Below are 25,754 nucleotides of genomic sequence, written 5' to 3'. Positions count from 1 at the left end.
CTGTGATTTTAATGGCCAGAGTTTCAATCACTGATTTCAAGTTAGAATTTTATGGCTTCTGTATATTTGAAAGTTGTATTGGTTTGTAGAAGGTTTAAAGCATAATAGCTATTCTGGAAATGGGTATTTCAGTTAGTGTCCTCATATAAGTATGTAAAGAATGAAGGACTTTGCTCTAAAATTTAGTTGTACATATTTGAGGCCCAGTCTGGCAAAGTTTTAAGCACATGGACTTATTCACTTAAGTAATTTTAAAAAACAGCAAGGCATCCTGTGGCACCTTAGAAACTAACAGATTTATTAGGGCATAAGACCCACTTAATCAGATGAATTGGATCCAATTGGAATGGAGTTTCACTCCAGTTCATCTGATGAAGTGGATTTTACCCTTGAAAGCTTATACCCTAGTAAATGTGTTAGGCTGTAAGCCTTGGGTCTACAGTAGGACTTTATTTCAAAATAAACCTCCCCAAGACTGAATTTATAAGCGGAGCATCCACACTACCAAGCCCATTTTTTGAAATAACAGGCTGCGGAATTTGAAATCTGTACTGCTTTTCATCAGGAGTAATGCTAATTCCGAAATAGTTATTTCAAAATAACAGTAGTGTGGATGCTCTGGTGCCACCATTTCGAAATAATTAGTCCCCAGAGTAAGTCTTACTAATTACTCCCTAGTGTTTTTTGGAGCTCTAAGTTCGAGGTAGAGCGTCCACATTAATGGAGGTTGTCTCGGACTAATTTTGATGCTTCCCCGTATTGTGGACACACTAGTTTGAATTTGTTAAATTGGGAGTTAAGCTGAATCTAGTAATTTCAAAATACTTTTCTAGTGTAGACATAGCCTAAGGTGCTGCAGGACTTCTTGTTTTTGCAGATCATACTAACATGGCTACCCCTCTGAAACTTTTCAGAGATTATAAAATAGCATTCAGCATAGTTTAAAGAAAAAAAGGGAGCTATTACTAGCTACTAGAGCAGTGGTCTCCAACCTTTTTAAGCACGAGATCACTTTTTGAGTTTAAGTGCAATCCAAGATCTACCTCAAACCCAATTACCCTTGCTGGGCCTCCTTTGTGGTCCTTCTCCGAGGCCCCACCCCTGCTCACTCCATCCTCCCTCCTTCCCCCATCCTCCCTCACTTTCACTAAGCTGTGGCTGAGGGTTGGGGTGCATGCTCTGATTTTGGAGTAAGGGATCTGGCGTGTGAGAGGGGCCCTGAGCTGAGCTTGGGGCAAGCAGTTGAGATGCCAGAGGGTGTTCTAGATGCAGACTCTGGAGGGCATTTTGATATAGGAGTACTCAGGGCTAGGGCAGGGGTTTGGGGTGCAGTAGGGGGTTCATGACTGGGGTAAGGTTTCAGGATATGGGCTCCAGCCGGACAATGATTACCTCAGGTGGCTCCTGGGTGGTGGTGGAATGGGGCTAAGGCAGGCTCACCCCTACCTTGACCCTGCTCCATTCCCAAAAGCAGCCAGCAAACTCTATCCCAAGTCCTGTTGTGTCTCCTCTCTGGTCTGTGGAGATAGGATACAGAGTGGGAGAGGCAGCACCTTGATGTGAGCACCCGTCCTCACCCTTCATTGCCCGGCACAGAATGCAGGAGGTTCCTGAGGAGACAACTCCCAAGGCAAAGGGCAGGAGATGCACAGCAGTGGGGGGAAGAGTAGCTGAAGTGCCCACCCTAGATAGCCTTTCAGAGGCTCAAAGATCTACTAGTAGATCCCGATCTACTGGTTGGTGACTGCTGAACTAGAGATTTGCACACTTTGCCACTTGTGTGGGTCAAGCATGTTACACATACTAGGGCTTCTTGCATTCCTTCATTTTCCACAGAAGCTCCCTGTGGCTGTGTCTACACTGGCGCGATCTTGCGCAAAAGCAGCCGCTCTTGCGCAAAAACTTGCTGGCTGTCTACACTGGCCATGTATTCTTGCGCAAGTACACTGACGTTCTACTGTATAAAATCAGGGCTTCTTGCGCAAGAACTATGATGCTCCCGCTCAGGAATAAGCCCTCTTGCGCAACTGTTCTTGCACAAGAGGCCAGTGTAGACAGGTGACATGAATTCCTTGTACAAGAAAGCCCTATGGTTAAAATGGCCATCAGAGCTTTCTTGTGCAAGAGGGCATCTACACTGGCATGGATGCTCTTGCGCAAAAGCACATCTCTTGTGCAAAAGCACATGCCAGTGTAGATGCTCTCTTCTGGAAGAGTTTTTGCACAGGAACTCTTCCACAAAAGAGTTCTTGCACAAGAAGCTCGCAGTGTAGACGTAGCCATGGTGTGTGTATCCACTTCTATTTGATTTCTTGCAGTCTTCATCATTCCCTCCCTAATATCATGGGTTCCTCTGGGCTCTGCTTCTCTTCATCTTCCCATTCTAAGATTCCTTGTTCCCTTCCCCTGCCAAATACTTTCTTTCTTTAAAACTGTATTAGCAGGAAAGGCAGAGCAGAGATGAGATGCTGTTATGTTGGACAGTATTAATGGCTACCATCAACCAGTTCATTCATTTGTAAGCAATTACAGAAGTGGTTAAAAGTGCTAACTCTGCTAACTACAGATGCCAGGGGCTCTTTATGTCTCCTCCTTTCAATTTTCCAATTTTCACCAGTATCAAAAGGATTCTGCACATGGATGCCTAGAACATTCCCTGGAATTTTGGAACTGGTTGGCTGTGGTGTTAAAGTTATTGTGACATTCAAACATTTAGGCTGTGTCTATACTGCACCCCTTTTCCGGAAAAGGGATGCAGATTAGACCAGTCGGAATTGCAAATCCGCGGGGGATTTAAATATCCCCCGCGGCATTTGCATTTGCATTTGCATTTACATGGCTGCCGCTTTTTTCCGGCTTGGGGATAAGCCGGAGAAAAACGCCAGTCTAGACGCGATTCTCCGGAAAATACGCCCTTTTCCGGAGGATTCCTACTTGAAAGTAGGAATAAGAAATCCTCCGGAAAAGGGCTTATCCCCAAGCCGGAAAAAAGCGGCAGCCATGTAAATGCAAATGCCGCGGGGGATATTTAAATCCCTCGCGGATTTGCAATTCCGACTGGTCTAATCTGCATCCCTTTTCCGGAAAAGGGGTGCAGAGTAGACACAGCCGTAGAGAGGCCTCACAAGCTCAACCAATTATCTGGGCCAAACAACTGGATTAACTACTGTAAGAGCTAGGGTTTCTTATCTCAGCTGGTGTAGTACAAAATGTGACTATTTTTTCTCTGTTTAAAAATAACAATGTTTAGGGTTTGCGGTACACTTAAAAGTTACATTAGCATAGCTGTGATAATCAGGTATGTGAAAAAGCACTCCGTCCCTGACATAGGCAGGTTGACAAAACCCCCATTAGAGATGCAGCTATACTGACAGAAGAGCACTTCTGTCAGCAAAATTAACAATTTTTGGGAAAGTGGTGTTTTTATTAGGGATGCAAAAGTGTAAATGTTACATGGTTAACCAATGAGCCTGGGCTCATTGGTTAACTTTCATGGTTACACGCAGGTGTCCCCCACCATCTCCTGGCGCAAGAGGTTGTGGGGGCAGGCATGAGCCAGTGTGCACAGGGAGCTGGCTTTTAAACCAGCTCTCTGTGTATCCTGGATCCCGCAGAGCAGCAGCATGGGTGGGGGGGGAGGTGGCTCCCTGGGAGCCACTTCAACCCCTGTGTGTAAATATATAACCTCTGAAATTTTCAGTGGTTGCATGTTTACCTAAATAAATGGATGTTAAAATTTAGATTAATCAACTAATCAAATAGTCAATGCAATTTGCATCAACTATTCGATTAGTCACCTCCACCTTTGGAATGTAGCAAGAGCCCTGCCAGCTCTTGCTATATTTCAAAAGCAGAAGGTGGGTGCAGGGGACATATCGGGGACTAAAGCTGTCTCCTGCTAGCCCTGTGCCCCCTGCTTTTGAAATATACAAGAGCCCTTCCTCCTTCACCCCTCCCCCCAGAGATGGTGCTCGGGAAGGCATCTTTTAAGCTGGCTCCTGCTCCCCCCCTTGCTTCCTTTCACTGATAGTGGCAGCAAGGGGGGGGGGAGCGACTAGTTGAGTTGACTCTCTGATAAGCATATGCTTATCAGATAGTTGGCTAGTTGCTTACATCCCTAATTTTAACACCGCTTCTATATCTATATGAGTTTGCAGCTCGACCCAACATAACTGTTCTGGTTTAGGCTCTATATTGTAGACATAGTCTAGATCACTTAACTAATTTTCCATAAAAACATAGTAACTTCAGCCTGCTTACTGCCTTAAGTTTGTTTAAAAACTAACCACACAATTTAAGTATATACACTCCCCAAAAAGTAAGATTAATCTCTTCATTACAGTTTTTTTATGTTGGGTCAGAGCCTTTTCTTCTATAAAGAGCAATTAGTTTAAATAGTGTAATATATTTTCAAAGTTGCCTTTCAAATCCACAAAACACACAGAGAAGAAAAGTGATGGAAGCATATTCTAGTTTACTTATAATAAACTTGTTCTGAACATTGATGACAACAAAATGCATCTTTAATCTTTTACACATATTTTATTGTGTAATTTTGAGCCTTGACTGTTCAGCTCATTCATAAGGCTTGTGACTTAATAAGCATTTTTGTAGTTAAAGTCCCCTTCTTTCCTCTCCACCCCAGGAAATGTTATGGACTGGATTTTTTCCTCTTTGTAATGCATGCCATGATTTAGAGTTCAACAAACTAAAATTGCCTTTTAACAACTTGAAATATAATAACAAATTTATCAATCCAGCTAATTTCAAAATGTAGATAATTTATTTAATGGGCAAAATAAACACTTAATTCATCGAATACATTTAAATATTTTGCCCACTGGTGGGGAAAAAAATTAAGCCATCATTAAATGACTCGCTTTTCTTTGGTTAATTATTTGGTAATGTTAGTGTAATGTGGATGTTACTTCATTAAAGTGGCAACATTTAAATGGGTGTTTAATAAGGGACAGCTGTCTTTTCCAACAGATCAGTCCAAACAGGATGAAACAGAGCTTTGATGTGAATTTGCCCATTTAATTCTGCTCCAAGGCTGAAGTTTTCTAATTAATTTGGTATTTTATTAGGGTAGTATAAAAATGACAGGAGTACAAAGTTTTATTGGGGAACAATAAGACTAAATTTGGTCTTCCATCTTTAAATGTGAAAATAATTTCTCTTTACTTGTGATTGTAAATGATTAAGTGTAATGCTTCCAATAATGTTAAACAGTGACACAAGAATAAAACTGTAAAAGTTTTATTTTTCTGAAACATTAATGGTTTACCTTGAAGTTTTATGCTGTATTTAACCTTTGTTTATCTGTACAACATAAAATTCAACATTATATGTAAAAACTGATATATAAAGCATTTTGAAAAATACATATTATTTATATCTCAGGTTATATATCTCCATTAATTTGGTGACACTTTCTTGTTCTTCTCTTCCTATAAAACTATATTAATTTTGATGAATAATTTTGTGAAAGAAGGGCAAGCTATTCTAATTAAACTATCTTTTATTACTTTCATATGGATATTCAGATACATCTATTTTGAAACTCTATTTTGAGATTGGAATTTAAATATAAACTATTAAACTGGAAAAAAGATTTTATCCTGTCAGAGATGGTTTTTGAAATTCATTCAGCTATTTACCATTCCAAGCTTTTTTGACAAATATAGCCACCATTGTTGACACTTGTGCCTATGCTTCTGAGAGTTTCCATAAGAGATTAAAATCAGAGAGAATGATTACTTTATAGCATATAGCAGTTTACCACAGTAATAAATGGTTTCCTGCTCTTGCTCTGATGTGCAATATTTATTTATTTACCACAAATAAATGGTTGTGAACCCCTTTGTCACTGTAGTGACTATCCTATATCCTGTTAGCTGAGCCATATTTTAAAAACACCTTCTATATGCTTCCTTTTCCAACATATTAGGCCTTATGTTACTTTAGCAATATGGTGTGCATTCAATGGCATACTAAAAACATCTCTTCTTGGGTTTCACAATAAATGTCATCAGACTGTACAATGAGTGACCCCAGATTTCCCCAGTGATGTGCAAAGTGCAGTATTGACCCATGTAATCTAAGGAATTAGGCAATTTCTTAAAGTCAATTTCACCATACACACCAAAACTTATATCTATTGATAAATGAAATTTACAGATCAATAAGAAAAATACTACTGGAGAACTCATTAGACTTTGATTTAGGGATATGTTTTTTTTTTTGGGGGCTATTTTGACGTGATATTGGCTATTTGTGTTTCAATTGTTATATAGCTTTAAATTTTGAATTTCAGTATCTTCATTAAATAATTGTTTGATCTGTTCCATAATTTCCCAGACAAGTAAGCATTTGGAAAAAAGTTCAATAGATAAAAATAGAAAAAAATATTAAAAATAAGCCAGTATTATCAATTGAAATTGTAAAATAATCTATTTAATGTTAGAGATGTTAGCAAACATTTATTTTTGTAAACATGTAACTGCTGAATTTTTTCAGCGGTTACACAGTTACAGTAGGGATGTTAAACTTTGATTAATCAGGCTCTTACCACATTTAAACGGCTGTGCTGTAGTGGGGGAACCCGACTACATTTAAAACTTGAACTACATTTAAAAGGCAGAAGTGCAGCGGGGAAACCAGCACGAGTGGGGACGGAAGTAATCCCCACTCACGTTGGGTTCCCTGTTGCGTCCCTGCCTTTTAAATGTAGTAAGAGTCTGGTGGCTCTTTACTACATTTAAAAGGCAGAGGCGCAGCAGCCTCCGCTCATGCCAGCTTCCCTGCTGTGCTGCTTCTCCTCCCCCATGCACTGCAGAGAGGGTGCTGGTGGGAACTGGCTTTTAAGCGGGCTCCCCCCCACCCCCAGCACCACCTCCTGCTCCCTTCCCCTTTTCTGCCTCTGAATAGAGGCAGAAAGGGAGGAAAAATGCGAGTGGTTGGCTCAACTACCCAATAAGCTTATCAGGTAGTCAATTATTTGACTACTCTTTTACATACCTAATTTTCATGCGGGGGGCAGGTGTGCGCTGGCTCCTGCCTTCTCCCTCCTTCCTTCCTCGCTGCTGCCTCTGTATCAGAAGCTAGAATGAAAGCTGGCTTCCTGCATGTACCATCTCCAACATGCCCCTGCCCTTGCACCTGCGCTGCTGCCTCTCTATCAGAGGCAGCAGTGTTGGGGGCAGGCGGCTGCATGGGAACTGGTGCTTGTGGGAAGCTGGCTTTTAAGCCAGCTCCCCATGAGCACCAGCTCCCTCCTGCACTGTTGCCTCTGTGGGAGGCAGCGAGGGGTGCTCAGGTGACTCCACGGGAGCTGGCATGCATGGAGAGGTAGCTTAAAAGTTGGCTTCCCATAGGTACCGGCTCCCACCACTCACCCCCTTTGCTACTTCTGAGGCAGCAAGGGGGAGTGGGGTTAGCCATTAAGATTAACAGATGAGCCCAGGTTTATTAGTTAATCATGTAAACAATTACATGGTACAATCTTTAACATTAACAAGTAGTCCTGTGGCACCTTAGAGGCTAACAAAAATAAATAGGATCATGAGCTTTCGTGGGTAAAACCAGCTTCATCAGATGAGTTGTTTAATGTTTAATGTTAATGTTGTTTGTTTCTGCAGTTGAATACGGCTCTAGTAAGTATATATAACATTACAAAACATACTTCCAAAGGTTAATTCTTGAAAGTATTCCGTATACTTGTATAAATGTGGACAGCAGATATTGAGTAATGTAGAAAGTCAAGTGCATGTTTTTTAACATTACCTATGACAAGTTTCCATGTGACAGATGTTTCTCAGTAAATCTGACTGATCCTTAAACTCTGTAGGAACCATTTCTAATAACTAGTTTTCAAATTACAGGTATTGCTTTGTAAAACTCATAGAAATAAATGGTCTGACAAACACGCTGATAGCAGAAGTTGATTGTACCACTGTAACTACTTATTATTTAACAGACGATGTTTCAAAAGTACTGCAAAACCCACATGCTTGTTTGTCTTGAAAATTGTTCTGCCTCTTGGGAACCAGGTTAAGATTAGTGGTCAAATTTTGTGGTTGTTTGAGCAATTGGTTACCAAGATACAGCTCACTCCTGCCCCCTCCCGCCCTTAAAATGGAATCCAAATGTTATATTTAACTTTATTTTGCACTTTGTGGCTCTGATTCTCCCTAAATTGATATCCACTCAAGCTTAATCTTGGCTCGTGCCTGGCACCCATGCCTACACTGAGGAAGCAATATCTAAAAAATTATTGAAAGTAAAAATTGTGGTCTACTGTATGGCTTGAAACCAGGCTTGCTGATGGGGGAGGAGGGATGGACTGTCCTAGGGACAGGCAATACAGAAGTGCCCATAGCTCCTGGCCACTGCTGCTGCTATGTCAGTGGTGGTATCCGGAGCCCCAGATCTTTCAAATCGCTGCTGGAGCGCTGCACCGTACATTCTGGGCAGCAGTGAGGGCTGGGGAAATGCAGCTCTCTTTGGGTGGCATGGAGGGCTGTCTGCTCCAACCCTGCAAGCCTGACAGCCCTGCTGCTTGAATCAAGTTGACATGTCAGAGGAAGTAATTTGCCCATGTGCATCAGGACTAAAGTTTTGTTGCAAACCAGAATGATTACAGAGACTCTGATATCGGATTAATTGAGACTAAAGATGACATACTATGGCTGTGGAACCTGAGCGCCCTTATGTACTGTGAATTAGTTCAAGTCCTGCATTGGGAAGTTTTCTGAGGCTGTTCAGTGCACAATATTTGCATTGTGCAGGATTTTCTTCTATTGGAAGTTTTGCCTAAAATCATTATGCATATTTAGATTACTTAGATTTTACTTTTTAATTGTCAAGAAAAAAATTAATTAACTAGAGGGAAGATTAAAAACTCAAGCAATAGCATTAGGATAAAGTAATCAGGCCACATGCTCCTGACACATTTTCTATATAATGCATCTGAGTGAGATATGTGTATCAAAGGAAGTATCTGTGACTCTTATCAGTGTCAAGATAATCAAAGTGATCGTTGAGCATCAGGAAATAACCTATAGTCAAGAGCTCTGTTCTAAAAAACTTGTGTGAGGTCAACATTGACTAGTGCACTATTGTTCTAAATCAAATCAGTAACCTATGTTTTTCATTAAAATAAATTTAAACTTTCTACAATAATTAAAATCAAGCAAATCCACAAATTGTAATATGTATGTTAATTTATAGTCTAACCTGAAAGTCAGAAGTTTTTGTAGAACCTTTTTCATCCTCTTAAAATGAAAATCTGGTGTAGTTTTAACTGTGGTGGCATTGCTGCTCCACTGTAACGCTATTGTGCCACATTAGAAACAGAACTAGATATAGTGGTGCAAGTTGGGATCATTTGCTCATTCTTAGATATAGGGTACGTCTAGACTACATGCCTCTGGCGACAGAGGCATGTAGAGTAGGCTACCGGACATAGTAAAATGAAGCGGCGATTTAAATAATCACCGCTTCATTTAAATTTACATGGCTGCTGCGCTGAGCCGACAAACAGCTGATCAGCTGTTTGTCGGCTCAGCGCGATAGTCTGGACGCTCGGGTGTCGACATCAAAGGTATTTGTCGACCACCCAGGTAAACCTCATCCCAGGAGGCATACCTGGGTGGTCGACAAATACCTTTGATGTCGGCAGGGGAGCGTCCAGACTATCGCGCTGAGCCGACAAACAGCTGATCAGCTGTTTGTCGGCTCAGCGCGGCAGCCATGTAAATTTAAATGAAGCGGCGATTATTTAAATCGCCGCTTCATTTTACTATGTCCGGTAGCCTAATCTACATGCCTCTGTCGCCAGAGGCATGTAGTCTAGACGTACCCATAGTCTCCAAATAAGGAGCTGATTTTAATAATGGAAGTGCTCTAAAATACGCCTCCAAAAGGAAATTGTCTTGAAAATAGGCATGCCATAAGAGAGGCTGGGATAAATTTTTCACTGCAAATTTGAATAAGGGATTCTTAGTATATAGCCCCTCCTATACTATGAGCTTTTTTTTTACATTTTCAAAGTGCTCAAATATCTGTGTGAATAGTTAGATTATCATGAATATTACATACTACTGCAGGAAAAAGGGCAAGCTTCTGCATACAAATTTGAAATCATTTGGTCAAACAATTCTTGAGATTCAACCCTAGTAAATAGATTATTCGAATATTCAGGTTGCTCTAAAACCTATATGCATGATGAGATTATCCTGCAAACTGAAATTTCACAACCGGGTGCAGTACACTTGAGGTGAATAGCAAATCATCATTGGGATGAGCAGACCACTTCAAACCTTAGCAGTCCTCCTAGACTTCAAAGCATTATGTAGGACACTTCCCCCTACATTAGGCCTGAATGGAGTCTGGGTCTTCCTATCATGCCCCTTTGCTGCTTTGTGCTGGTAGATGTGCTCCTCACAGGCCATTGGTTTACCACTGTACTTCCTTCCCATTGCCCCTCCACTCTCTGGGGACATGCAGAGTCCAGGAGGCGGACAGAGATGGTAACAGAGTGCCAGTAATGTGTTCTGAAGAAACTTCCTTATGCTCTTACATAGGTACTTCACAGTCATGTCCTCCCCATTACCATCACTTATTGAAAAAATAAGGGTCATTGACTGCCCAAAAACTTTATTAATACAGCGTAAAGGTTGGCTGGCAGTGCCACATATTCTTCCATAATGTTAAGGGCACTTATACTTGAAGCCCCCAAAAACTGAAAATAATGTTTTACACTACATACCAGCCCCTCTCTGTAACTTTAACTCTGCCCTCTTTGAATGATGCTCTAGCCTGCTCTGACAGACAACATAGCACTCTCTCTTTCCACATGATATGAGTAGGCCCCTACCAAATTCACTGTCTATTTTGTTCCATTTCATGGATATAGAATATGTAAAATTGTAAATTTCATTATTTTAGCCATTTAAATCTGAAATTTCACGATACTGTAATTATTGGGACTCTGGCCCCAAAATGAAGGTCACAGAGTTATTGTAGGAGGGGTTGGTTGGCTAATGGCCAGGAAGTAAGGATGACATACATAGTATGGTATTGCCAGTCTTAACTTCTCCATTGCTGCCAGTAGATCTGGGCCTTCCGTCAGTAGCTGCCACATTCTGGCCATCCCATTCTGATGGCAGCAGTGTGGAAGTAAGGGTGGCATGGTGTGGTATTGTCACCCTTATTTCTGTGCTGATTCTGGCAGGCTCTGGCTTCAAAGCTGGCCACCTGGCCAGCAGCCGCTGATCTCTGGCCACCCAGCTCTGAAGGCGCAACAGAAGTAAGGATGGCAATACCATAACACTTGACTTTTGTCCTCTGCATTCCCCTTACAACATCACCTGCATCTCGTACCTATAGTGCACTGCCATGTTTACTGCCAAACTGTTATAAATACCTCAACAAGAATTAATTGTGCTCCTGTCTTAGCACAACTCACATACTTCAGCACAGAAATGAGGGATCCCAGATCCATTGAGTACCGATGCATCTATCTTCATATCATAGTGTTAGCTGCAGCTACTTGTTGCAATTAATCCTAGCACCAATCATCATAGCTGTTCCTAACACAATGAGGGACAGTTGGAGGGCATGCAAATAAAGGAGAAAATACAGTTTTGTGGGTCACACCATATCACATAAAATGGAACATATCTTCATATCTGTTAATTATAGGGCAGCCCTGGTGAAAAGATACTACAGATTGAGCCTTTCTAGTCCAGAACACTCTGGTCCAAAAACATCCGTTGTCCAGAATTATTTAAGTTAGCTGGATGCCCACTTTTCATGGGTGTGGCCAAATTTCCCATGGTCCCATAAGGTTTGTTTACAGCCTCCAGTCCGGGCTCTCAGTGTTCTGTGCTGTTGTTTAGCTTTAACTTACCCCTAAATGTCTTCTAAGTGTTGGTAATGCTACTAAACAATATTGACTACCTGTGGTCCAGAAAATTCATTCGGAACCAGTCTGGTCCCAAAGGTGCTAGACTAGAGAGGTTCAACCTGTATTCTTAGTAGATCATACTATTTACAGCAGGCAGCGTTAAGATTGTGGGGAGAACTGTTGTGGGTAGCAACTGGATTCAAGATGTTTAAGAGCAGGTGCACAATGTGTTCTGGGAGGATACCTGGCACAGCTAGTTAGCTTTAGTCTGGTGTTAATAAAGTTTTTGGGAAATGAATATTTTAAAAGGGCTTCCAAATGCACGGTACTCAGCACCAGATCTTTCAAGGGTCTGAGTTCATTCAGTTTGCATGGACTTCAATGGGTGTCAGCATCTCACAGGATCAAACTCCTAAGATTCTAGTCTAGCATATAGTTTTAAATACTTTGCTAGAAACAAGTTCGTTGGGAAGAAGGATTACACTGCATTTTACTGAGCATACAGCTTTTTTATGACATTTTTTAAAAACAGTTTCCAAAAATTGTCTATTTCAAAGTTTCTAATTTATTTAATTTATTTGTGTCTGATTTTTCCCATGTGATGTACAATTATGCTTCATATTTTACTTTTACTGGAGTTTTAAATGGTATTGTGAACTAGTCAGTTTTGATCATTCTTAGTGAGCAGACTTGGATTTTCATTTCTGACCCCCCACCCACTCCAGTGGGAGGAACTAAATATTTCTGATCTTACTTCTGGCCATATTCAAATCCAACCAAGCAATCAGTGACTTCCCTGACTTTTTTTGTACAAGGCTGTGGGAAAATTCCTGGTTGGCTGGCTATGAATTAATGAAAATCCTTAGAATGCTTCACTAATGATAGCTCCTGTGGCTTTAAAAAAATGCTATTCCCTTTTCTAATTTGAAGGAGGTCATGGGGGTTTACAGAAACTAAGAAAAGAAAGCGTAACATCTGGTTGTGCTCTGCCGATGACTGCTTTTGTGTAAAGAAAAGTTATGGAGTCTCCTCAGCATCAAACACATTCAAGGTGATCCTTCATAAGAATTCCTTGCAAGAATACATTCCACTCAAACTGTGTTTTCTAATTGCTTTTACTCTGTGTTTTGAAAAGCTGTTTTTTCCAGGACACTTTTGTAATCCGGTATTTGTAATATTCGTACTTAAATATATACCTTGACTTTATTTTCTTCTTTATCAAATACTCTTTTGATTAAGTCATGTATGTTCCTTTACTTTTCTTAAAGGCTTTGAGTCCAACATTAAGAAAAGATTTTAGATTAAATCATGACCTTAATTAAATTGATGGTAGTTTTGCTTTTGGAATTTATATAGCTATTTTCAACTATTTGATTATAAAGTAGTTTGAGTTTTTTTTAAATTATATATATAGAGAGAGAGAGAGAGAGAGAGAGAGAATATAATTATTATTTTGGACAATTTTATCTTTTTTTTTATCATGCTGAAGATTGTTACCTTTCACTTAAACATATTTAGTTAGGTTAAAATCCAATCCTGTAAATGTTTTGATCGAAACAGTCAATACTATAAATGATTAGTTTTAGAAACCACTAGCTGTCCATTTACAAGTGGATATTCTGTGCATGGTTTATATGGCTATCAGAAAATATAATAGGAAATGTTACTGTTACTCTACATATGTTTACAATATCTTATCTGTGAAAAATAGATTTGGGTTTTATAAAGTGATTCAAATGAAAAGTCAGGCCCTGTGCTATGAGTTATAAGAGACCTGCTCTGCACCTAAAACTTATACTGACATGAAAAAAATACCCACAAAATTTCCTGCTTAGATGCAGTTATGCCAACAGAAGAAGACTTCTGTTGAGCTCATGTTGTTTGTGGAGGTGATATTCCTGTACCAGTAGAGAGAGTTCCTCCTTCTGTCAATATATGCTGCACCTATACTAGGAGGGAAAGCTACACTGGCATAGACTCTCTAGTGTAGACATAGGCCATGACTTAGAGGCAAGGTTTAAGATTTTTTTTTAAGTTATCAAAAACTTGCCTCCCTGAAGTCAATGGTAAAACTTGTTGATTTAACTGAATTTCTCTTTGTGTACCTAAAGTTTGACTTCTGCATCCATATTTAGGTGACCTGCCCCCCCCCCCCCAAAAAAAAGGCTTGATTTTCAAAAGTGCCTACCACTTAGCAGCCTATGTGGGAGCACTGGGTTCTTGGCACTTTGAGAAACGGGCCACTTATTTAAGCATCTAAATAAGAACTTAGGGATGATATTTTCAAAAACACTTAAATTAATTCAGAATTTAGGATGAAATTTTCAAAATGTCTAAGAAATTAGGTACCTCACTTCCATTAATTTTCAATAGAACTTAACTCTTATGAAGTTTCTTCTTAAAAATCCCACCAAAAAGAATATAATTGTAGGCACCTGTTTTTTTACAGTCCAACCAAAAAAGCTGGAGGAAAATTTCCGTTTGTGCCTTTGAATATCTCACTAGATTAGGAAATGCTCCCTGTAGCAAACTGCCCCATTCTAAACGACTTACAGTATTTAGTGTTTTGATTGTGCTTTTCATCTGAGGCTTTCAAAATGGTGAGCACTTCAGAAACATTAACTAAGATTTATAATAATCTTGTGAAGCACACAAGGATATATAGGAATCTCTTCAGTCTCCATTGAATAGCAACAGCCTCTGTAGGAGAACACAGCAGTTATTTAACGGTACGTAGTTGTGCTGTATATTTTCTGACAGGAAATGAAGAATAGTGTATCCAGTTGTAACTCTAAGGGGAATTTAGGCAGACAGACTGTAATTTCTGAATGAAATTTGGCCAGGGCCCTACTAAAATTACAATGTAGAGCCATAGGCTCTTTAATGACCATGAATAGCCAAGGATCTCTGTTTCACATCTTATCCTAAAGACAAAACCACTGTCATCATGTAACTAATGTGCTGGAATACTGGTACTTTACTGATTTCAATTGAAGGGGTCTTATGAATTGCTAAGATTTTTCTATTTTGATTACAACATCGAATATTTTTTCTGAAGCCTCTCTATGTCGTTACACAGAACATGAGCAGCCTGAGAAAACACAGGCAATCCTTAGCTGTGTAATTTGTGTAGCACTATCAAAGTCAATGGAACTATACACTGATTTATGCCATTTGCGAGTCTGGCCCTTACTCTTGATGTTTTTATCATTATTTAGTTTTCAGTGTCATATTTTTTGTTTAATAATAGAAAAACATATTGTAAGTGAAATAAATGTTGAAGAATATCAGGATTGTAAAAACTTTAAAAAAAAGCCCAACAAATATTCTGGTAGCACTTTAAAGATTAACAAAACATGTAGATGGTATCATGAGCTTTCATGGGCAGAGCCCACTTCTTCAGATGACGGGAGTGTTGGATGTCCAGAATCAAAATTAAATAGGGGAGTAGGGGTGTGTGTGCTACCATACTATTTGTTGTTTTTTAAGTTTGTCTTGTACAGACTAACTCCGCTACTCCTCTGAAGGATTGTAAAAGCCATTCCTTTATAGTTAGAGCTCTATTATTACAGTTCTGTCAGTTAGCATATCCCTAGATTAAAGGCCGAGTTGTTAATATTCTGTAATTATCTTTGTGATTTATCTTTCTTTTGACTGAAATTAAATGTTAATCTCTCTCTCTCACACACACACACACACACACACACACACACACACACACACACACACACACGTAAGTTAAAATATCAACAAAACTTGACCATTAACAGGTGACAAGTTATTCTATGCTGTTCCAGAACAGCAATAGAAACAAAACCTCTCTATCTTTTATTCATAAGTTAGGGATAATACAAGTCGGTATAGCTTAAGTTTCCTCCATATAGTTGCATTTGTAAGAGTAATTCACTAATCACGCCATTCACTTTTGGGGTTCTTTTTGAGTAAGGACCACTAGCCGTGAAATGTCATGCAGAGATTTTAAAATGGGACATTCAGCTCACTAAAGAATGAGTTGCAAAGAAAGAATTTTCTTTTTATTAACATTTTTGTCAGTAAATGCAAGAACTGAAGCCACAAAATAAATGAAGCTAAAACCCAGTATAATCCAGCAGTGTTAATAAGTTTGAATAATTATTTTTCAGGTTAGCTGTATTATATTTGGTATGAGCATTTTGGTTGGTGGTTAATGTATTCCACTCACATGCAAAACTTCACTATTGCAAACTTGGTATGGCAGTTTATTAGTTTGCTTTTCTTTTGGCTTGATGAGTTTTGGTTACAACAAAGAAACTCATTGTTTTAATATTTGTTTCATATTTATTCCAAGTAGCCTTCTTGTTGTGAGTTATCGTTTACAGTGGAAGAGGAAGCTTATAGCAAATGTTAGAATCCACTTCTTAAGTTAGTACAATAACAGAAAATTTTCTGTATGGTAGATGAACACTTTAATTGGAGATGGTTTTTGTACCACATTTATCTTCCTGTTCAGTGTTCATGGATTAGCTTTTTAGACGTTCATGTTAGCTCAGACAAAAGGAAGCCTAGTAAAAATTGTAAGAACTATTGCTTTGATTTTACTTGTTATTCTTTACAGTTGAATGTTTAAACTCTTAAATCTTATCCTGCAATTCTGATTTCCCATGTGTTGTTTAACTCAAATGGCTGTTAGGAGAAAACGTAGTGTTAACATTTTGTCTAAAGTCTTGTTTGTAGGAATAATTGTTTCATATAGTAGAATGCTGAAGGTACTATATGGGGTTCATAATTAAAGAAAAACTTTGTAAATCTTTTTCACATATTGTTAAATTCAGAAGGCTTTTTTCATAGTTTGATCAAAGTAGCATAACCTGTGCCTCTGTTTTTGTTACACACACTGAAGGTCTGTGGATAACATTACATTTTTTCAGCATGAAACTGAACACTTCAAATCCCTAAAGCAGTCTCAAATTTATGGTTAATAAAAGAATTTATTGTACTCGATGTCATCTGTTATATCACTCTGGGAGCAGAAACTGGCAGTGAGTGGACAGGAAATATTTCCATTTCAAATCGCTTCAATCTTATGGTCTAGGGCAAAAGTTTCTGATTTCAGCAAAGTCATTGTGAATAGCAATGTAATTAAGCCACTTTTAGTTGATTAGATGTGTGTGATATATTGTCTAATAATATTAGTTTCTTTTTGATTACAGCATTTAACATAAATACATTATTTATTTGCTAAATTTCAATATTGATTACTTAAAACTGTTTTTACTTGCAGAAGGAAGAGTAATTGTGTGTTTCCAGGTAAGTGTCTATGCATGCCAAGAGAACAGCAATAAGATGAGTTAGTGTACCATGGCCAAGCTACTTCAAAGTTTCAGACCTTTGTATTTATAATCAGTTACTTTCTGAATAAAGAAAAAGCTCCTGTTTGATGATTATGTCCTTCTAACTTAATAGATTTCTTACACGTGAAAAAATTATATGGTTTATTTTAAAGTGTGAGATTTATAGGGTGTGACTTTTATTAATGCAAATGTATATATTGAGAAAGAGGGTAACCAAGGGAAAAGACATTTTGTTCTCTTACTTAAAATTATCATCCTAAAACATCTTTTCATTGTTGCCTGTCAGTATGTATGTTGTAAATGTGCTTGTACAAATGCAGTGCCTGCTAGTTTCACTAATTTTGCATTTAGACCTTATAGACAAAGTCAGAAATGTATATACAACAAGCTCCTTGCTTATTCTATTCTGAATTTATTTTGAGTTTATTAGGAAAAGTAAAATAAAAAAAAATGTTTTGAAGTCAGGGTGATAGTTTAACTCTCCACTTTTCATTGAAGACCAGGTTGTTTCCCATTATTTTAAAGATTTTTTTTTTTTGCGGGGGGGAAGGGTATAGAAGAACATATGGTGTCCATGTGGATAATATTTGTCATTTCAGATCTCCCTTTCTTCTCAGTTGAAGGTGAGAGAGCCTCTTCAGAAATGGGAATTCATGATAATATACAAAATAAAAGCTAGAAGGGGTTGCTGTCCTTTGGAAGAAGTCTACATGTTAGTGCTCTTTTGTCACACAGCCGTGTACAGAATACATGGAAATCAGTTATCTCTAGCAAAATGAGGTGCTTGAAAAAGTAAACTGGGATCCTACTTGTATTGTTAAAAACTGTTTTAGGCAGTGTGGAAGGACACTTAGCAATAAGTGCTAAATAAAAACCTAGCACAGGTAGATAAGACCTAATTTGCTAAGTTCATAGAATCATAGAACACTAGAACTGGAAGGGACCTAGCGAGGTCATCAAATCCAGTCCCCTGCCCTTATGGCAGGACCAAACACCTGATGCCTATCCAACCTGCTCTTAAATATCTCCAGTGATGGAGGTTCCACAACCTCCTTAGGCAATTTATTCCAGTGTTTAACCATCTTGACAGGAAGTTTTTCCTAATGTCCAACCTAAACCTCTCTTCCTGCAATTTAAGGCCATTGTTTCTTGTCTTGTCTTGTTCTAACAAATACATTCCTAAACAGGGAAACAAAAAGTTTAGTTTAAGAACAATCTTCCCCCTTAAAAAAATAATTGCTGTGAAATACAGGCAGTCCCCGGGTTACATGGATCCGACTTACATCGGATCCCTACTTACAAACGGGGTGAGGCAACCCCGCACTAGCTGCTTCTCCCCAGCAGACCAGGGAGACGCGAAGCTAGCGCCCCCCCCCCCCCCAACAGACCAGGGAGACGCGGAGCGGCTTTTCTCAGCAGACACCTCAGCTTGAGAATAAAGGACTGAGGGAAGTGAGGTGTGGGAGAATAAAACTGAGCTCTGGAGAAATGTTTGGCTAGAGTTTCCCCTACAATATGTACCAGTTTCGACTTACATACAGATTCAACTTAAGAACAAACCTACAGTCCTTATCTTGTACGTAACCCGGGGACTGCCTGTAATACAGTAGACAGATTATACTATAGGTTGATTACTGGAAGATCCCATCTGAGCTAGAACAGGAGTATAATTTTTGACCGGGGGCCATTTCAGAAATTTTTTAATGGCGGGAACTCAGGCAGAAGGGGGCAGGGCTAGGACACTTCCGTGCTTCCCCAACCATAGGCCCTGATTGGTCTGGAGGTGGGGGAGCACGCAAAGTCTTTGCCTCCCCAGAGAGAACCACCAGATGTTCTGAACAGCTAGTGGTTCCCTCTAGATACCCGTACTCCTGGCGGTGGGAGGAGACTTTGCATGCTCCCTCCTGCTGCCCCCAAGTTAATCAAGGCCTGAGGAGGGGAAGCACATGAAGTCTCTTGCTCCCTGTCTCTGCCATGCAAGGAGCGCTGCACTTGGAGTCAATGGCCAGCTGAGCAGCTGCTGGTGATTGACTTAAGTGCTGAGCCTCTTGCAGGTTAGCAGGAGACTTCACGTGCTCCCCCTGCTCCCAAGCCCTGATTGGCCTGGGAGCAGGAGAGAGTGCAAAGTCTCCTCCTACCTTGCTCCTATCCTGCAAAGAGTGTGCGGCTTTGGGGCAGAGGATCCCCCCCACACACATGTTTTCCTCTCCCCTCAGCTGCCCCTGCTGTCACCCAGCCCCAGAGCCGCAGCCTGGGCAGCACTCACCCTCTAGCGCAGTGGTTTTTAAACTTTTTGACCCGTGGACCACTTGGCTCAATGCAAACCTTTCTGCAGACCACGCTCACCATTAATTTCATAATTATGCCTGAACCATTTTGCTAGTGCTGCAGCTAGGGCGAATGGTTTAATTTAAATTATTAAACAGACTAAGCGTTTTAACTTTCTCATGTTTGTTTATCAAACTTTGTTTTAAATAAAATAAAATATTAATTTGTCACATACAAAAAGTTTCAATGTTTTCTTTATGGCAGAGGTGGGGAACCTTTTTTGGGTCGGGCGCCACTGACGCACAGAAAAATCAGAGAGGTTGTTAAAATGACTGCAATTTGCAAAACGTATAACCGGTTACACGATTACGTGCTGGGCACCTTTTAAGCTGTCTCCTGGCATGCATTGGCTGCTGCTCCACACTGCTGCCTCTGTATCAGGGTGGCAATCAGTTTCCAGTGAGTACTGGCTCCCACTTGCCATTCTGCTCCCAGGGAGTCAGATGCCAACCCACACTGCTGCCTCTGGTACAGAGCCAGTAGCTGGCTCCCCAGGAGCAGGACCAGGGCCAGGAGCTGTGTGTAACTATTTGGGTAACTGTATTCTGTGAGGGCAGGGGATTGGACTCAATGACCACTTGAGGTCCCTTCCAGTTCTATGATGTGTGATTCAAAGGGACAGGCACTGCACAGCTGCGCGATTCAAATGGACAGCTGCAAGGAGCCTGGGGTTAGCTGGGGAGATCCCAGCTGACCCCGGGCTCCTAGCGGCATGTAGCGTAGCATGGAGCCCGGGGTCAGCGGGGGACTCTGAGTCCCCTGCTGATCCCGGGCTCCATGGCTTTGAAATGCACAAGAGCCCCCACTGGGGATTCTTAGGCATTTCAAAGAAGGCACCCGCGTGCAGCCTGGAGTCAAGTGGACTTCCCGCTGGCCCCGGGCTGTACGTCGAGTTCCGCATTCCTCCTTTGAAATGGGCTCTTGTTCATTTCAAAGGAGGAATGCGGAAGTGCCTATCAACTAGTCGATTAGTCAAAAGACTATCCGATAAGCAAATGCTTATCGGCTAGTTGACTAGTCTTTAACGTCCTTAGTGTGGAACAGGTTCCATATGAAGAGAGACTAAAGAGGCTTGAACTTTTCAGTTTAGATAAGAGGAGACGAAGGGGGCATATAATAGAGGTCTATAAAATCATGACTGATGTGGAAAAAAATGAGTAAGGAAAAGTTATTTACTTGTTTCCATAATATAAGATCTAGGAGTCACCAAATGCAATTAATAGGTAGCAGGTTTAAAACAAACAAAAGGAAGTTATTCTTCATGCAACGCACAGTCAACCTGTGGAACTCCTTGCCAGAGGATGTTGTGAAGACTAGGACTTTATAAGGGTTCAAAAAAGAGCTAGATAAATTCATGGAGGCTAGGTCCATCGATGGCTATTAGCCAGGATGGGTAGGAGTGGTGTCCTTAGCTTCCATTTCTAGAATTATTGTTCCATAGTTTGGAGGTCCTCAATTAATGATCTCTCAATGTGATGGAAGTTTGGTGCTTGGATAAGGTAAGATGATCTGCATATCCAAATGTTTATGATTCTGCTGGAGCATGTCACTTACATACATATTGTGTTGGCATGAGTACAGAGCTTTCTGGTAGCCCATTATTTATGATATGGAGTGAGCTGATTTTATTACCCAGGGACACACGTACTAGAGATGTAAAATCCCATTTAATTAACCATCTAAACATGTTTTAACTGGTCTCCGGTGAGGTCGGAGCACCTACCGTTCCCCCTTCCTCTCCCTCCTCACCTGAAGTGGGCCCCGGATAGTTAACCATAACTGGTAATCATCATCCAGTAACTGGTTAACCAGTCACATCCCTAACTGTAGGTTTCTGTTACTTAGCATGGTCCACAGCAGGCAAAGAGTTTGGTAGCAAGTTTCAGCATCAAGTCCTTAATCTGTACAGTGTCATATACAGATGAAAGGATGACATATACTGTATAGGCACATCTAGATTATGATTTTTTTCGAAAGGAGATATGCAAATGTGGCACTAATTTCTAGTGGGATACTCTCGGGGCATACAGGCTTCCCTTTTTTTCATTACGTAAGTCTTTTTACTTCCTCAAAACTGGCAATGGAAGGTTCTCCTTGGGGGATTGATGCACATGTTTAGTAAAGTTGTTCATACACTTCTCTTGCTTGTTTATCAAATAGTCCTTTTGTGTTCTCCACTAGTTTGGAGGCTGTTGAGTTTGAGTTTGGCTGGGTTTTTGGTGGTTGATACTTTGTGGGATTAGCAGCCATAAAGGGTTGCTGCAATGTTCAGGCTCTCAGTGGCTGGTGAGTGTAAAATCAAGGTTTTGGCTGTATGCAATGAGTTTCAAAACCTGAGTAAACAGACTTAGGCTTGTGGGTTCATGCTGTGGTGCTAAGAAGATCACTGTTGACGCGCCTGCTTCGGAATAGTGCAAAGGTGGAGGTAAGAGGATTCTTCAGAGTTGGGATATGAGGCTGTGACGGTGCGTTGGGGTTTCCCCGTCACCTGCACCCCCGTAGTGGCACAAACAGATTCCACCATCCAGTAGAATAGAGGGGCTGTCTCTAGACTGGCAAGCTTTTCCGCAAAATCATCTAATTTTGCGGAAAAACTTGCCAGCTGTCTACACTGGCCATTTGACCAATCTAGACATGCTTTTCCAAAAATGTTTTTAACGGAAAACGTTTCCGTTAAAAGCATTTTCGGAAAATCGTGCCAGTGTAGACGTAGCCAGGGAGTTTATTGCTTCTCCAGGATACAGCACAGATGTAATCTGGTTATAGGAACTGGGGCTAGGAGGCCTCAGTGCCCCCCCTTGAGATGGGGGGTGGCTGGGCCCTACAATCCCAGCCCCCCTCCCTAGCTCCTTCTCCCCTGCTTCCCAGACCGAAACTACCGCTCTCTTCCAGCCCTGCCTCCCAGCCAGGGCTCCACTCCGCCTTCTTCCCATTGTTCCGCTTCCTGGGAGATAACTGGTCGGACAGGTTCGGAGCCCCCTTGCATAATGACTCATCCCCTGCCCTGCTGGGCTGTGCTGCAGACAGCGGAGGTCGCCCACTGCCCAGCATAGCAACAAGCAAGGTACCCCCCACTACGTCACAGAAGCATTCTTAGTAGGCACATAAGTAGGCTGTTCCTAACATGATACTATCTCATCTTATCTCTTTTATTCCAGAAATCATTTGTATGTTTCTAAATCCTTGCAAAAACTTGAAAGAAACAGTCAAGGTATGAGAAGTTCCAAATCTTAATAAACTTAAAAATTACATAGAAAATTTCATATTGTGATGGTTTCCCTATTCTACACTTCTCCTGAATCCCCAAAAATGAAGACTGTGACTCTACTAAAACAAAGCTTTTTCACAGTCATGGGCTCGTGTGTACATAATACTTTCCCTTTCTGTGCCTATGTATTTCATTCCTGTGAGTGGGAATATATTGAAATTTGCAATAATCCCTCTGTTGTATCATTCTCAAGCAGCAGAACTGAATGTAGCAGGCAGGCTGAGGTTTGGGGAAGACATCCCATGCATGCACACTCTCTTTGCTCTCAGGCTATGTTTATACTACAGGGTTTTTGCACAAAAACAGCCGTTTTTGCGCAAAAACCCGCGGAACATCCACATCTCAAGTGCGGTTTTGTGCAAGAAAATCTACAGTCAATCAACAGAACAAAGGGTTTTTTGTGGTTTAGGTATACCTCCTTCTATGAGGCATACCTCCTTTTTGCGCACGCGTTCTTGCCCAAAAAGGTGTGTGTGGACACTCAAAAGGGGTTTCTTGCACAAAAACAAAAAGCACAGGTGCTCTGATAGCCATTCCGTGAATGTCAATCAGAACTTTCTTGCGCAAGAGTGTCCATGCAGTGTGGACGCTCTCTTGCACAAAAGTAAAACACTTTTATGATATGCTTTTGAGGTGTGGACACGCTTTTGCTCAAGAAGATTTTGCGGAAAAGATCTTCCGCAAAAAGCTTCTTGCAGAAAAACCCTGCAGGGTAGACAAAAGCGTCATTCTCTCAGGCTACGTCTACACTGCAGGCTTCTTGCACAAGAAGTTTTTTGTGGAAGAGATCTTCCACAAAAACTTCTTGCGCAAGAGTGCGTCCATACTGCATGGACGCTTTCTCACAAGAAAGCTCTAATTGCCATTAACAGAATGGCCACCAGAGCACCTGTGCTTCTTTTGATAGGCTGTTTTTGCACAAGAAACCCCTGTTTGCCGTCCACACACCCTTTATGTGCAAGAGTTCTTGCGCAAAAAGGCTTATTCCTCAAAGAAAGAGGAATAACTCTTGTGCAAAAAGCCCCCACTTCTTCCGATTTACTGTAAATTTACTTGCGCAAAAACGAGCTTATAGTGTGGATGCTCTGCGAGTTTTTGCGCTAAAACATCGGGTTTTTTTTTTCACAAAAACTCTGCAGTGTAGACATAGCCTCTCTGTGTTTGGACTGAATATGTCATGATTTTGGCATACCATCCTTTATATAATGCTATCCTTTTCACAAATACAGTGCAAGCAGCTGTTCCTACCATTTTCAAAATGTATGGCTTGAAAGATAAACTCTCTTCAGAACTGTAAACTCCAGTCAGATAATCTTTGCACAACTTCTGTTTGGAGAATTTAATAGTAGCTCCTCCCAGCTTGTTGTACATATCCAGTTACAATTAATTCAAATTCCAACTTCATAAAGCAAATTTCAGGTTTCAAATTATTCATGTAGAACATTTTTTAAAAAAAAGCAGTTTAACTCCATCCAACTAATGAATGTTTTACTCGAAAAACGGTTAGTTTGTTTTGTGCATACTAGCATTGGCCAGATTATAAACCAGAGATCACTACTATATATAGCAAAATGCAAGCATCATTATAATTTCTAATAAAACCTACAAAATAAATGAGAAAACACACATATTTTAACAGGCTTACATCTGGTTATTGAATGATTGTATAACATTCTCATACTGCATGCCCATAAAGAAAGTGTTGGCTTCTGTGTATATGCTCAAAACTGGCAGAGTTTTGCCTCTTCTTTTTTTATTTTAAATATATATTCTTTTAAAATAAAAGCTTGTGATATTATCTGATCAGCATTTAGCCACAACAGAAGCTAATAACAATGTGTATGTCGTGTTATAGCATGCAGAAAGTAGTCTGCTGAAAGGAAATGATTTAAAAGTCAGGCTCTGATCTTTTCCCTTGTCTGCCAGGCATAAGCATGAGCTTTTAAGAGCTCCACACATGGTTATCTGGACATAATAAGTGTGATGGATTGGATCACAGAAATCCCTTTTGGATTGTCCCCAAGTGTACTGATCAAGCCACGGATGCCAACCTTCCTACCCTCGGGGCATCCCACCACTCTCTCCTGGTGAGCCAGAAGCTCTGGTCTCCTCCAGCCAAGGCACGTATCTCCCCTACAGAGCAACACAGATGCTGGACCAGCTCAGCTCCTGGAAGGCTCAGCTATAAGGCCGTTGACAGCACCTAGGAACCCAACTCCCCAAAAAAGACCAAAACCCCATATAAATTTGTCTTTCACTGTGTAAAAGTTTTACACAGAGAAAGTTCATAAATGTCTGCCCCCTTATCAATGAAAGAGAGATATGAACAATGGTTGTTCCTTCTCATGTAGCAGTTATTTACACTAGACTTGATAATAAACAAAAGTGTTTTATTACGTGTGAAATGTAGAATTTAAGTGATTGCAAGTGAAAACAGACAGATCACAGTAAGTTACTAAGCCAAAATAAAACACAACTACCTAATTCTAACATCCTAAGAAACTTATTGCATGCATATGCTTATCCTAAACAGTTGGTCTTATCTCAGATCACAGCTGATTTTTTTCTGACCTGACTCCAGCAGATTTCCCTGCGCCTTTTCCCTATAGTTTTTCCCCAGGTTTCTTAATGTGTATTTTTTTGTAGGGTTGGGTGGCAATTTCAAAAGCCAGCTGAAGACAAAGACCTTTCCATTCCTTAATTAGACTTTCCCCAGGGCAGGGACCCTTTATTAAGTCTCCCCATCCCTAAGGAAAAATACCAGATTCAAGATAAATTCCAATACCAGGTGACATGGTCACATGTCTTTCTAGGACCAACCACCATTTGGGTTTACAGGAAAAATAAAATTATTCATGGACCATTGCTTTGAGTGCTGAGCCATTAAGTTCCTAAAGTATCACTAATGGCCCTCATT

The 25,754-nt window shown here is 40.4% G+C and overlaps 1 protein-coding gene across 3 annotated transcripts in view; it reads left to right on the top strand.

Annotated features, from left to right (window-relative positions):
• The window catches only part of IL17RD (interleukin 17 receptor D), a 73,381-nt gene that overhangs the window by 2,959 nt on the left and 44,668 nt on the right, over nucleotides 1-25,754 (top strand). Inside the window, exon 2 of one of the 3 annotated variants that reach the window (XM_075938872.2) lies at nucleotides 17,172-17,197. The exons of the other annotated variants lie outside the window; for them this stretch is intronic. The gene's annotated coding sequence lies outside the window, so the exon portion shown is untranslated. The remainder of the gene's footprint in view (nucleotides 1-17,171; nucleotides 17,198-25,754) is intronic. 3 annotated transcript variants of the gene reach the window in all.

Source organism: Pelodiscus sinensis, chromosome 11 (assembly GCF_052426305.1).
Source record: "Pelodiscus sinensis isolate ZL-2025 chromosome 11, ASM5242630v1, whole genome shotgun sequence".
Taxonomy (NCBI): Eukaryota; Metazoa; Chordata; order Testudines; family Trionychidae; genus Pelodiscus; species Pelodiscus sinensis.
The sequence above is the reverse complement of the archived record's forward strand: the minus strand, read 5'-3'. Positions and strand labels throughout refer to the sequence as shown.